Source organism: Phycodurus eques, chromosome 20 (genome assembly GCF_024500275.1).
Source record: "Phycodurus eques isolate BA_2022a chromosome 20, UOR_Pequ_1.1, whole genome shotgun sequence".
NCBI lineage: Eukaryota > Metazoa > Chordata > Actinopteri > Syngnathiformes > Syngnathidae > Phycodurus > Phycodurus eques.
The window spans coordinates 15,332,791-15,346,738 of NC_084544.1; the positions used below are offsets into that span (position 1 = coordinate 15,332,791).

Consider the following 13,948-nt stretch of genomic DNA (forward strand, 5'->3'; position numbering starts at 1 on the left):
GCCAGGTGGTGGTGACAGCGCCTTCTGCCTCCTGAAAGAACGTCTCATCGTGTGAGTATTTTGATGAACACTTGGTACCCGGTGAATTGAGAACTGGATTGCGCGTGAGAAGAGGCCTGAGGAATGGAGGAAAAGTGTGCTGGTGCCCATTTTTAAGAACAAGGGTGATGTGCAGAGCTGTGGGAACTATAGAGGAATAAAGTTGATGAGCCACACAATCAAGTTATGGGAAAGAGTAGTGGAGGCTTGACTCAGGACAGAAGTGAGTATTTGCGAGCAACAGTATGGTTTCATGCCTAGAAAGAGTACCACAGATGCATTATTTGCCTTGAGGATGTTGATGGAAAAGTACAGAGAAGGTCAGAAGGAGCTACATGGTGTCTTTGTAGATGTAGAGAAAGCCTATGACAGAGTACCCAGAGAGGAACTGTGGTACTGATTGCGGAGGTCTGGAGTGGCAGAGAAGTATGTTAGAATAATACAGGACATGTACGAGGGCAGCAGAACAGCGGTGGGGTGTGCTGTAGGTGTGACAGACGAATTTAAGGTGGAGGTGGGACAGCATCAGGGATCAGCCCTGAGCCCCTTCCTGTTTTCAGTGGTGATGGATAGGCTGACAGATGAGGTTAGACTGGAATCCCCGTGGACCATGATGTTTGCAGATGACATTGTGATCTGCAGTGAAAGCAGGGATCAGCTGGAGGAACAGTTAGAAAGATGGAGGCATGCACTGGAATGAAGATTAGCCGAAGTAAAACAGAATATATGTGCATGAATGAGAGGGGTGGTGGGGGAAGAGTGAGGCTACAGGGAGAAGAGATAGCAAGGGTGGAGGACTTTAAATACTTGGGATCAACCGTCCAGAGCAATGGTGAGTGTGCTCAGGAAGGGAAGAAACGGGTCCAAGCAGGTTGGAACGGGTGGAGGAAGGTGTCAGGTGTGTTATGTGACAGAAGAGTCTCTGCTAGGATGAAGGGCAAAGTTTATAAAACAGTGGTGAGGCCAGCCATGATGGACGGATTAGAGACAGTGGCACTGAAGAGACAACAGGAAGCAGAGTTGGAGGTGGCGGAAATGAAGATGTTGAGGTTCGCTCTCGAAGTGACCAGCTTGGATAAAATTAGAAATGAACTCATCAGAGGGACGGCCGAGGTTCGATGTTTTCGAGACAAAGTTAGAGAGAGCAGACTTCGATGGTTTGGACACGTCCAGAGGAGAAATAGTGAGTATATTGGTAGAAGGATGATGAGGACGGAGCTGCTAGGCAAGAGAGCGAGAGGAACACCAAAGAAGGTTGATGGACGTCGTAAGGGAAGACATGAGGGCAGTTGGTGTTGGAGAGGAGAATGCAGGAGATAGGCGTACATGGAAAAGGATGACGCGCTGTGGCGACCCCTAAAGGGACAAGCCGAAAAGAAAAGTATATACAGTATAGTAATAAATACAGTATCTTTAAAATTTATTTTTCTGGACTTTTAAACTAAACAGGAATAATTTGTTATCCATGAACTCATTTAAGATGGAAAGAAAATCAATCATTTGAGTAAAACAAAAAGATTGGGCTCCATTATTAGTCAGGCTTTATTCTCAACATTTTAACAAAGGCAAAACAAGACATAAACCTTGTACAACTCAGAAATCAATACGTGATGTACTAGATCACATGTTTAAAAAAGAAAAAAAAAAAAGAATTGTTCCATAGCTCCATGTTGTCGGGACAGAGTTTAATCAGTTTGTTTTCTTGGCAAACTCCTTTCTGCATCCTCCCTCTTTGCCGAAGTTGCGGACACGGTGGATCTTCGCCAGTTGACCATGTATCGTCATCATGATGTCCATGTGGTCGGAGATGTGAACGTAGCGGATATTTCTATATTTGTCAATGTTCAAACTGCATAATGTTGCAATGGCTTATAATTTAAAATATACTTTTTAATGGGAAAAAAACTGTCTCGTGTTTAATGAACACTCAGACCTACGACATGTTTTAATGTCGGTCATTATAGCGGTACTGGGAGAGCTAAGTTTTGTTTTTGTTATGTTTTTTTTTCAAGGTGGTACTTGGTGTAAAAAGTTCAGGAACCACTATCACATATTAGGTTAATTCTGAACACCAAAAATCCCTAAATTTTTCTGTGAGGAGCATATGTATAGAGTACATAGGAGGGGTGGGAAAACAATCTTAGCTGAATTTCAATCGAAGAGGTCTTTCCCTGTGTGGGCATGTTTACGTGTAAGAGATACACAAACATGAAACACCAATTTCAGATTGGAACAAGGGGCACAAATAAAGGCGAACGCTGCTGGTTTTCTGGTGAAACATACTTTAAGTTTAATAACTTTATCTTCGTTACCATTTCAATAAACCATTTTTGCACATGGGCTAGCAGTTGATGTTGCATATTCCTCAACAGAAAAGATTTAAGATGTTTCATCTTCAGTGTCAGCAGTTTATTTTGCATTTTGTTCCCTTGCTATACCCAATGTAAACTGACCTGTGAACTTAACACCAAGCTACGTACTAAATTGTGATTTTTGGCGTACCGTTACCGTGAATTTACATTTATATCGTTTCACGGTTATAACATTTGACATACCTGATGCACTGAAGATGACATAACTGTCACGTACGTGGTTAAGGCGAGGGCGAGTAAAGCAAGGTAAGAACAAGGTGGACCCAATTGCAGGGAAGCAGGGAGGCAAGGCAGGAGTGCGGGAGTCTCAAAATAATATTTAATCTTAGAAAAGGGAAAACTGAACAAAGTCCCACAACAGATACCAATCAAATCAAAGTAACAAAGAAACACTCGAATATCTAAAACTGGAAACAAACTATGACCTGTGAGTAAGACGTGGAATAGAAACGGAAAATGACACCTGACAATGACATACCACAATGATAAAGACAACTGACGACTATGACATGGCAGAGACGTGACAACGACAATGAACCGACAAGAACTGAAAGAAACCAGGGAACTAAATACAAACAGATAGACGAGACAACGAGGAACACCTGGACAAGACATGAGTGGCTGGAGAGAGCTGATTGGTCGACACAAAGCAGACGAGAACAGGTGGACACAACAACTTAATGAGCACACGACAAACATGGAACACAGGAAAACATGGAACAAAACTAAACACAACCCAAACCAAAACACAGACCATGACAATAACATGTGTAGAGTTTTACTGTGACCTTCACTGAGTGAACTTTGGATGATTCCCCTCCCATATTTACACTGTACCTTTTATTTGGAAGAAACACACCAAAACAAGAGTGTTATCCACACATGTAGTGTCAAAAATGTGTAAAAATGTAAATAAAACATGGTATTAGGTGCAGACATGTTCACGACAGAAATGACGGTCATTTCGGATAAACAGTCCAAATTCTTCCGTAAAACAATACACTCTCACCGAATTATCCCAGGAACATCCATTCCATGAGGCACTGGGCCTGAGGTTGACAGGGCGAAACTCCCGTTGGGATTTTGGATTTTGTTTTTGAGGAAAATGGACACCTGAAAAGACGCAGTGTTTTTCTTTCAGCTGAAATCAGTGTTCACTTAGATAGCAAGGAACGCACGCGGATGTGCGAGTCCTGCAAGAATGTGAGCAGCGTTTGTCGGAGAAGCTGGAATTCACAAAGTCATAGACGAGTATACCTACAATTAAAAGAAATATGTCATAAATGTTACATACTGTAAAATGGCAGTTTATAATTGCCTATATGTCACTCAAGATGGCAGCAAAGTACTACATTTGTCTCAATGAAACTCCTCAACTCACTTCCACGTTGCTCCTTGGCACCAAGAGGCCACAAGATGGTGGCAAAGCACTACATTTGTCTAAATAAAGCTCCTCAATTTGCTTCCACCTTAGTTCATTGGCACCAAGATGCCACAAGATGGTGCCAAAGTAATACTTTCATTGCTTTGGCTGGAGCACAAAAAATACATTTTTCATTGAGTAACAAAGGATAGGTTTCAAATATAGTCCGTAAATCGGTGAATTAGGTGAATGTCAAATATGCGTGGGTTCACTGTGTACAGGCAAGTCCAAATTTTGAGTTGCACTACTTCGGTGTAAGTACACGGATAGCGATAGAGGCAGAGAAGGTCGCCAACAAAGCCAGTAATAGTCATGGTTGTCAGAAAGTAGAGATAATATTGTATAAGCCTGTAATAATCTACTACATGCTCTGTTTGTATGTATTGCTGCTCTGTGTCTGTTCAAGTAGCAGTTGTTTTCAGGTTTATGATACCATAAAGCCAAGTCATGTCCGTTGGCCCATCTATGGCATGTCATATTATATGTTAAGTGAAACTATATGGTTTGGTCGAACATTTTGGTGTTTAATTCTTTTGTTTTATGCTTCAGTTTTACAGTAAACTTTAACTGGGAGTGACAAAATAAACAGCATGAAACAAGCACACTTTGCCACTTATTTGGACAACAGTGCGAGTGAGAGCGTGAGAACAGGTGCTAAGGAATACTTGAAAAAGTGTGTTTTAATCAATTAAAATATCTTTAAATCATTTGTTTTATAAGGTCTCACAAGATTGTGGGTTTTCAGCTACTGTGAACATATTGTGACCATATCTTTATAACGGGGTCCACTGAATTCTGAACAGACTGGCTCAGGTCTACCTCAATGATCTTCTTATGAGTTTCATCCACATTGTTCACAACAGTCTTTCACAAATTCCCTGATGGTGTCGATATGATCGTATGAGATGAAGCAAGATGGCGCCTACAAGTGTGGTCGCCTCATTCACGCGCTCTCTATTATTGTTTTTGTTTTTGTGTTTTTCGTTCGTCTTTGGAGACATTACACGACTGACTTACACAAGGGGAGACTTGCTAACCATCAAGGAGGCTACTCCGGACTTTCTTTCACCAACTTTCGCAAATCGCTCAGTTTTTTCCCCGAGTTACTCACCGCAGCGGCGTCCGCGGTTTTCGGTGCATTGAGGCGCAGGCGACGCCACAGAGGGAAGCGAGCCGGCATCCAGGTGAAACTCCGCAAGAGAGGTTACAGATTGGCGTTCCCGTCGATCCACCTCGCGAATGTACGCTCCCTACCCAACGAAATAGACGAGCTTCATCTTCTGTTAAAGACTAGTAAAGACTTCTGATGTTCCGCCACCATGTGCTTAACGGAGACTTGGGTTTGTGAGGCTGTACCCTATGACGCCGTCATTGTTCCAGATTTCCATCTTCACCGAGCAGACCGCATCGCGAAGTTATCAGGAAAAACAAAAGGGGGCGGGATATGCTTCTATATCAACGAAAAATGGTGTACGGACGTCACAGAGCTCAGCACACACTGCAGCCCGCATTTGGAGTCGCTGTTTTTGAACTGTAAGCCATTCTACTCGCCGCCTGAGTTCGCATCCTTCATTCTCGCTGGCGCCTATATCCCGCCTCAAGCTAACATGAACGCCGCACTGGTAACGCTCGCCGAACAAGTCAACGAAATTGAAAAGAAACACCCGGACTCACCCCTCATTATTCTCGGGGACTTTAACAAAGCTAAACTCAACCACAAATCCCTAAATACAAAGCAGCACATCGACTGTCCGACCAGGGAAAATAAAATTTTAGGCCACTGCTATACTACGCTAAAAAACGCATACCATGCTATACCTCGTGCAGCCCTGGACTCGTCTGATCACTGCTTAATTCACTTAATACCGACGTACAGGCAAGAACTTAAATGCGCGAAGGCTACAGTGAAAACAGTGAAAAAGTGGACCAATGAAGCAAAGATGGAACTTCAAAGCTGTCGTGACTGTACAGACTGGAGTGTCTTTGAAAATTCAGCTGGCAGCCTGGATGAATATACGGACACTGTCACATCCTATATCAGTTTCTGTGAAAATGTGTGTTGTACCAATGTTAAATAAATTGTAGAAGTTATCATTTATTTGCTTAGCTTGCATTAGTATTATGGACGATTTTGATGGTTGCTTGCTGACCGTGGTGGAAAGGAAGATGTCTCGCCTTCTGGAAGATGACTCAGCGGGAATCGTCAGAGAAGGGCGCCTTGACCAAGGATGTGGCCGGGTGTTGGTCTCATGTCTTCACCTTGAAACCCTCCCCTGAGAATGTTATGTCTTGTAACTTAGTATGTTATGTCTTGTAACTTAGATACCTCCCTATTTCAAATAAATACAGGAGCAACGGGGGAGATTGTTTAGAGCGTGATAGGAGACTGTAACTGACAATCTCCCACACGTCCTCCTCATGAGCAAAAGAAACCAGCGTCTTCATTCCTTTTGTGTCTATTTTATAGGTGTTGGGCGAGATATCAACTGGGATCTGAAGGTTGACGACAATCCACAGGATTGAAGACGACATTGGTGAGTTAAATTAAAAAAAAAAAAAAAAAAGGAATTGTGCAACAAAGAAGTCTGCGCAATAATAAACCTTGTGTAATACTAGTCACTGGCAAGTAAAAGAGGGACGGTGGAGTCTGAGAAATTCCTGTACGTACTTAAATTCCGTGTTTCCGTGTGTTTGTAAAACCGTTACTAGTATCGTGTGAATGTGTAAAAATATGAATGTATAAGACAGGATTGTAAGTGACAACTGGGTTTGGAAACAGATGCAAGAATCCTCCGCCCCGTGTTGGGTAGAAGTTTGAGGATTACCAAAACCCAGACGTTCATTGTCACCCTGTCATTTTGAATAAAGTTAGTATTTAGGTCACTCTAAGTGCAAATAAACTGACTTCCAAATTCACAAAATGGGAAAAAATAACAGTAAAACGGATCCAAAAGAACGCTTAACGTGTAAAGACTGGAAATATGTTCAACTCCAAAACCCTTCCAAAATAAAACATTTAAACACGTGGATAACCAAATACGGTTTCGCTGGCCAGCTAAATTCGCAAAAATTGGTTCAACTTCGAGACGAAATAAAAAGTCGACACAAAAATAATATATCAAAAATAGCAAAAGAGGGATATGATGACTTATTCTTCTGGCTAAATATGGCATCCAAAAGAGAAAAATTAAGTAAGAAAAAGAAGGACTTAGAACACCATGGTGTTGTAATGCCACATAATGACAGAATTACAACATCGAGTTAGGGCTTTAATAGAAAGAACCACAGCCAGTTTCCGCAAAAGGGCGAATTATACGGAAATTAGTAGGGTGAAACAAAAAGACAAAGAACCTTTTGAAGCAAATAGGGTTAGAATGACCATTTGTTTTTTAAGCAAACAGCGGCTTGAATGAGGATGCCAATCCTCAGGGCCCTTATCAACAACAGTTAAAAAATGCATTACATGCGAATTCGAAAGAACACATTAAAAGATCCCCTCCTTGAGCTCCTTGAGCCTTGTCGTGGTGGAGGGGTTTGTGTGTCCCAGTGATCCTAGGAGCTAAGTTGTCTGGGGCTTTATGCCCCTGGCAGGGTCACCCATGACAAACAGGTCCTAGGTGAGGGACCAGACAAAGCACGGCTCAAAGACCCCTAATGATGACGACAAACAATGGACTTCGTTTTCCCTTGCCCGGACGCGGGTCACCGGGGCCCCCCACTGGAGCCAGGCCTGGTGGTGGGGCTCGAAGGCGAGCACCTGGTGGCCGGGCCTGCACCCATGGGGCCCGGCCGGGCACAGCCCGAAAGGGTAACGTGGGTCCCCCTTCCCATGGGCTCACCACCTGTGGGAGGGGCCATAGGGGTCGGGTGCAGTGTGAGCTGGGCGGTGGCCGAAGGCAGGGACCTTGGCGATCCGATCCCCGGCTACAGAAGCTGGCTCTAGGGACGTGGAATGTCACCTCTCTGGCAGGGAAGGAGCCCGAGCTGGTGTGTGAGGTCTAGAAGTTCCGACTAGATATAGTCGGACTCGCCTCCACACACAGCTTGGGCTCTGGTACCAGTCCTCTCGAGAGGGGTTGGACTCTCTTCCACTCTGGAGTTGCCCACGGTGAGAGGCGCCGAGCAGGTGTGGGTATACTTATTGCCCCCCGGCTCGGCGCCTGTACGTTGGGGTTCACCCCGGTGGACGAGAGGGTAGCCTCCCTCCGCCTTCGGGTGGGGGGACGGGTCCTGACTGTTGTTTGTGCCTATGCACCAAACAACTGTTCAGAGTACCCACCCTTTTTGGAGTCCTTGGAGGGGGTGCTGGAGAGCGCTCCCGCTGGGGATTCCATTGTTCTGTTGGGGGACTTCAATGCTCACGTGGGCAATGACAGTGAGACTTGGAAGGGCGTGATTGGGAGGAAAGGCCCCCCCGATCAGAACCCGAGCGGTGTTCTGTTATTGGACTTCTGTGCTCGTCATGGATTGTCCATAACGAACACCATGTTCAAGCATAAGGGTGTCCACACGTGCACTTGGCACCAGGACACCCTAGGTCGCAGTTCGATGATCGACTTTGTGGTCGTGTCATCGGACTTGCGGCCGCATGTCTTGGACACTCGGGTGAAGAGAGGGGCGGAGCTGTCAACTGATCACCACCTGGTGGTGAGTTGGCTCCGATGGTGGGGGAAGATGCCGGTCCGACGTGGCAGGCCCAAACGTATTGTGAGGGTCTGCTGGGAACGTCTGGCAGAATCCCCTGTCAGAAGGAGTTTCAACTCCCACCTCCGACAGAACTTTGCTCATGTTCCGGGGGGACCTGGGGACATCGAATCCGAGTGGACCATGTTCCACGCCTCCATTGCTGAGGCGGCCGACCGGAACTGTGTGGCCGTAAGGTGGTCGGTGCCTGTCGTGGCGGCAATCCCCGAACCCGTTGGTGGACACCAACGGTGAGGGATGCCGTCAAGCTGAAGAAGGAGTCCTATTGGGCCTTTCTGGCCTGTGGGACTCCTGAGGCAGCTGATGGGTACCGGCTGGCCAAGCGGAATGCAGCTCTGGTGGTCGCTGAAGCAAAAACTCGGGTATGGGAGGAGTTCGGTGAGGCCATGGAGAAAGACTTCCGGACGGCTTCGAGGAAATTCTGGTCCACCATCCGACGTCTCAGGAGAGGAAAGCAGTGCACCACCAACACTGTGTACAGTGGGGATGGGGTGCTGCTGACCTCGACTCGGGACGTTGTGAGTCGGTGGGGAGAATACTTCGAAGACCTCCTCAATTCCACCGACACGCCTTCCCATGAGGAAGCAGAGTGTGGGTTCTCTGAGGCGGGCTCTCCTATCTCTGGGTTTGAGGTCACCGAGGTAGTTAAAAAGCTCCTCGGTGGCAGGGCCCCGGGGGTGGATGAGATTCGCCCGGAGTTCCTAAAGGCTCTGGATGTTGTGGGGCTGTCCTGGTTGACACGCCTCTGCAACATCGCGTGGACATCGGGGACAGTGCCTCTGGATTGGCAGACTGGGGTGGTGGTCCCCCTTTTTAAGAAGGGGGACCGGAGGGTGTGTTCCAACTACAGGGGGATCACACTGCTCAGCCTCCCTGGTAAGGTCTATTCAGGGGTGCTGAGAGGAGGGTCCGTCGGGAAGTCGAATCTTAGATTCAGGAGGAGCAGTGTGGTTTTCATCCTGGCCGTGGAACAGTGGACCAGCTCTACACCCTCGGCAGGGTCCTCGAGGGTGCATGGGAGTTCGCCCAACCAGTCTACATGTGTTTTGTGGACTTGGAGAAGGCGTTCGACCGTGTCCCTCGGGGAGTCCTGTGGAGGGTGCTTCAGGAGTATGGGGTACCGAACCCCCTGATACGGGCTGTTCGGTCCCTGTACGACCGGAGTCAGAGTTTGGTCCGCATATCCAGCAGTAAGTCAGACTCGTTCCCGGTGAGGGTTGGACTCCGCCAAGGCTGCCCTTTGTCGCCGATTCTGTTCATAACTTTTATGGACAGAATTTCTAGGCGCAGCCAAGGCGTAGAGGGGGTCCGGTTTGGTGGCCTCAGTATTGCATCTCTGCTTTTTGCTGATGATGTGGTTCTGTTGGCTTCATCAAACCGTGAGCTCCAACTCTCACTGGAGCAGTTCGCAGCCGAGTGTGAAGCGGCTGGGATGAGAATCAGCACCTCCAAATCTGAGACCATGGTCCTCAGTCGGAAAAGGGTGGCATGCCCTCTCCAGGTCGGGGATGAGATCCTGCCCCAAGTGGAGGAGTTCAAGTATCTTGGGGTCTTGTTCACGAGTGAGGGAAGAATGGAACGGGAGATCGACAGACGGATCGGTGCAGCGTCTGCAGTGATGCGGACTTTGTATCGGTCCGTTGTGGTAAAGAAGGAGCTAAGCCGAAAGGCGAAGCTCTCAATTTACCGGTCGATCTTCGTTCCTACCCTCACCTATGGTCATGAGCTGTGGGTCGTGACCGAAAAAACGAGATCCCGGATACAAGCGGCCAAAATGAGTTTCCTCCGCAGGGTGTCCGGGCTCTCCCTTAGAGATAGGGTGAGAAGCTCGGTCATCCGGGAGGATCTCAGAGTAGAGCCGCTGCTCCTCCGCATTGAGAGGAGCCAGATGAGGTGGCTGGGGGATCTGATTCGGATGCCTCCCGGATGCCTCCCTGGTGAGGTGTTCCGGGCACGTCCCACCGGGAGGAGACCCCGGGGACGACCCAGGACACGCTGGAGAGACTAGGTCCTTCGGCTGGCCTGGGAACGCCTCGGGATCCCTCCGGAAGAGCTGGATGAAGTGGCTGGGGAGAGGGAAGTCTGGGCGTCCCTGCTAAAGCTACTGCCCCCGCAACCCGACCCGGATAAGCGGTAGAAAATGGATGGATGGATGGACATTAAAAGATGGGTAGATAAACATTGGATAAACCTAGCAACTGGCTCTCTGGAGGAATATGTTAATCATGCCCTCCACGCAGAGAGAGTGTTAGGACTCAAAAAGAAGAAGATAGGGTGCGGAGGCCGTGGAAGAGGAAGTTATGGCAGAGGCCGAGGCAGTTATGAAAACACAGGCTGTTGGTGCTGTGGAGAGAAAGGTCACATTGCACGTGACTGCACTAAAAAAAAAAAAAGAAAGAATACGGACAAACTACCGCATGACTAGGCCAGCCTGCTTCCCAACTTAACAAATCCTCTTGTGTGATCATTAAAAAGGAGGAAAAAATAATAATAATAATTTTCCCCCGTAAAAAAGGCCCCACCTTCAGTGGGTTGGAGAATGGTACAAGACTTACAGGCAGTAAATTCTGCAGTAATACAGACAGCAGTATGCGTACCAGATCCACACATATTGTTAAATTCATTAAGACCAGACGCTACTGTGTTTACAGCGGTGGAGATAAGTAATGCCTTCTTTCTGTACCAGTAGAAAAGAACAGTCAATTTTGGTTTGCATTCACATTTGAGGGCAAAAAATATACATTTACTACATTACTACAAGGTTACTGTGAAAGTCCAACCATTTATTCACAAGTAATGACAACAAGCATGTCTAAATTTACTCCCCCAGGAGGGAGCCAAATTTTACTGTATGTAGATGATGTTCTCCTGGCATCTCCAGATCGAGAGACATGCATCAAAGATTCATTGGCCTTACTGCATCATCTAGCAGAAGAGGGACATAAAGTTAGCAAAAATAAATTACAATTGTGTAAAAGGCAAGTAAAATATCTAGGCCATAATTTAAGTGTAGGAGGAAGGACTATATTAGAAGACAGGAAAGCTATAGTCTTAAAAGCCCCTAAACCACAGACGAAGAAACAGATTATGTCATTTTTAGGTCTGACAAATTATTGTAGAGCATGGATTCAAAACTATGCAGAATTTGTTGCACCATTGTCAAAATTAATGTATGAAGACAACCTTAAAATGACATCACCTGTTCAATGGAATACAGAGGCAGAAAAGTCCTTCTGTGACTTTAAACAACATTTGTTGTCCAGTTCGGCGCTGGCCCTTCCAAATTATGATAAACCATTCATTCAAATGGTAGATTGTAAAAGCTATTACATGACCTCCGTACTTACACAACAATATGGTGATAAGCTAAGACCAATAGATTATTTTTCGACTAAATTGGACAGCGTGACGTGTGCATTACCGCATTGTGTCAGAGCAGTTGTGGCAGTCTCGATGGCAGTGGAGAGCAGTTCCACAATTGTGTTATTTCAACCATTAACTCACCTGCAAGACATTTATCTTGCAACAAGCCATCTTGCTGTCACAACCACATTTGAGTGTTGAGCAATGCACAACCTTAAATCCAGCCACACTAATACCCTTACCTGATGAAGGCACGCAGCATGATTGTCAGCAATTTGCTGAACAAGCTGTTGAATTAGTAGCATTAACCGAGGCATGCAAACTAATAATAAATAAAGATGTTACAATCTATACTAATAGCCAATATGCGTATTCCACAACAAGAACGCAATTATTGGAAAAAACAAGGTGCAAAAGAACAAAATGAAATTTACATTAGCACAGAAGGGAAACAAATACTTCCAAAAAAACCTATTCAAATGGACTGCTATATTGAGCCATGGTGTGTCACATGTCTCAACCGGAGGGATGGTGGCACAGATACATCGACACTTTACAAAAAAAAAAATAAATAAATAAAAAAAATAAATACCAGAAAGAAACACGTGGGTTCATTTAACACACTGTAAAAGAGTCATTTCAGCTGAGTACTCAAATAGGGAAGGTGAGCAAAAGTCTGATAACAGAGCGGATGTGTAGATTCTGAAATCGCTTGCTGGTCAGTGAAGAAATGAAGAAAAATGACACCAACCCGTTTAGTGAGAACTCAGCAGAATGGCACACCCGCGTTGGTTACGAGATTCGATAGGTTGTTGTGTAGCAACTTTGGCTACTGTGGTGTTGGTTTTGTTAATGTGGTGTATGGGACGTCCCACCCTGAATGATACCAACTGAGAGGTGTAAACCATGGGATCCTATATATCCCGTAACAAAAAAAAAAAGCACCAATGTTGTTGTCAAATCTAGAACATAGACAAAAAAGAGATTTATCCTGGCAGGGGAAAAATTATCCAACATAAAACATACATCGATGCCATAGGTGTTCCTCGTGGGGTTCCTCGTCAATACAAATTAGCTGACCAAGTTGCAGGAGGATTTGAGTCCCTCATATGCTGGTGGTGTACGATTAATAAAAATGTTGATAGGATAAACTATATCCACTTCAATGTACAGAGATTAGGAAATTGGACTCAGAATGGGTTCGAAGCTGTGCGTGAGCAGCTCAAGGCTACCTCTTTCATGACGTTCCAAAACCGCATAGCTGTCGACATGCTCCACGCAAGAGAGGGAGGTGTTTGCAGTATGTTTGGAGAACAATGTTGTACGTACATTCCAAACAAGACATCGAGGCAATCCCCGCACCCGTTGATGGTGTGGGTATACAAGTGGCCGAAATGAGTTTCCTCCGCAGGGTGTCCGGGCTCTCCCTTAGAGATAGGGTGAGAAGCTCGATCATCCGGGAGGGGCTCAGAGTAGAGTCGCTGCTCCTCCACATCGAGAGGAGCCAGATGAGGTGGCTGGGGCATCTGATTCAGATACCTCCCGGACGCCTCCCTGGTGAGATGTTCCAGGCATGTCCCACCGGGAGGAGTCTAAAAAAAAAAGGAATCTAAAATACACCCAGTTTTGTACTCTTACTCATAGATTAAGCATATAGAATGATTGTCTCAATTTTAGTCTTGGCCAATCAACTAATTGTTCAATACAACATCATTTTGTACTCTTTGGTTTCAAATCAAGAGGAACAGTTCTCAAAACCTACAGCTGGACCTCTAAGTTGACACCATGGCACATACATCAAGGCATACATTTAGAATATTTCTGCAGAGTTCGTGAAATATCAAAACAGACATTTTATCTCCAGTTAAAGAAAACCCTGGATGGAAATCCACATTGCAGTAACTCTCAAATGCCTTTGTCCCAGCAATTGTTCCCAGTGGGCGTTCATGCACCTTGCGTGCATGTTTTAATATTTGATGTATTTGTGCTCCTGAAAAAAGCGGTGATTAAAAATAACTCATTGTCCAGGAGTAATAGTTCAATCTGT

At 45.7% G+C, this 13,948-nt stretch overlaps 1 pseudogene; it reads right to left on the reverse strand.

Annotated features, from left to right (window-relative positions):
- LOC133396153 (protein OSCP1-like) overlaps positions 1–13,142 on the reverse strand; it is a 112,094-nt pseudogene extending 98,952 nt beyond the window's left edge.
- Between the last annotated feature and the right edge of the window lie 806 nt (positions 13,143–13,948).